Genomic DNA, 710 nt, shown 5'->3' on the forward strand with positions numbered 1-710 from the left:
CATAATCTTGCATTTTAGTGCATTTGTTTTCTTTTCAAAATAAAGTGTTTTGAAAACTTTTGTGTGTCTGTCTGTCTGTTTGGCACACCAACTTTTGATTACAGTATAATACTATACCAATAAGTGCCTGAACAAATCTCCAAAAACAAGACTTTCTCAAAAAATATTAAAAATACACTAATTTGCCTTAAAATCCTTAGCCACATAGCTAAGGATTTTAAAGCAAATTATTATGGATTCCCAATCTCGGTAAAAAGGACCCAATTGAAAGACACAATACTCAGTCAATCAACACAGTTTATTTACAAAAAAGGTACAGTGATTAAATCTGTGACGACGTGAACGGTAAAAAGGTGGTCCGTTGCAAATGTGTTAATCCCAACAAGTGTCTCTCCCCAAGGCTTGAATCCCAATCCTATGTGTTAATTGACATAGAGAGTAAAGTTAGCCACAAGGTAATCTTCTCAATGTAGAATTAGAGCCTCAACTCACCAACCAATAGTGTGCAACACTCCGAAGCTGTTCTTCTGGCAGGATGAACCTCCCTCCGTCTTAATTGGGAGTGCTGGCAGGTGCGTGCATCCAGCATCAAGCCAAATCACCATCAGCTGTGAACAGTGAGCATAAAACCCACCCCTGGAAGCCAACCACGCTAATACGTCCAAATTTTGTGGAAAACATTTAGAAAAAATATACTTTTTTGTTATGCC

General features: G+C 37.9%; 1 long non-coding RNA gene across 1 annotated transcript; it reads right to left on the reverse strand.

Annotated features, from left to right (window-relative positions):
- Window positions 1-279: 279 nt before the first annotated feature.
- Window positions 280-704, reverse strand: LOC112486669 (uncharacterized). Its single transcript, XR_003049169.1, has 2 exons — window positions 493-704; window positions 280-415 (listed from the first exon to the last, which is right to left on the reverse strand). It is a non-coding gene; the product is annotated as an uncharacterized LOC112486669 (long non-coding RNA).
- Window positions 705-710: the final 6 nt, after the last annotated feature.

The sequence above is a fragment of the Cynoglossus semilaevis genome, unplaced genomic scaffold (assembly GCF_000523025.1).
Source record: "Cynoglossus semilaevis isolate Cse_v1.0 unplaced genomic scaffold, Cse_v1.0 scaffold2774, whole genome shotgun sequence".
Classification (NCBI taxonomy): domain Eukaryota; kingdom Metazoa; phylum Chordata; class Actinopteri; order Pleuronectiformes; family Cynoglossidae; genus Cynoglossus; species Cynoglossus semilaevis.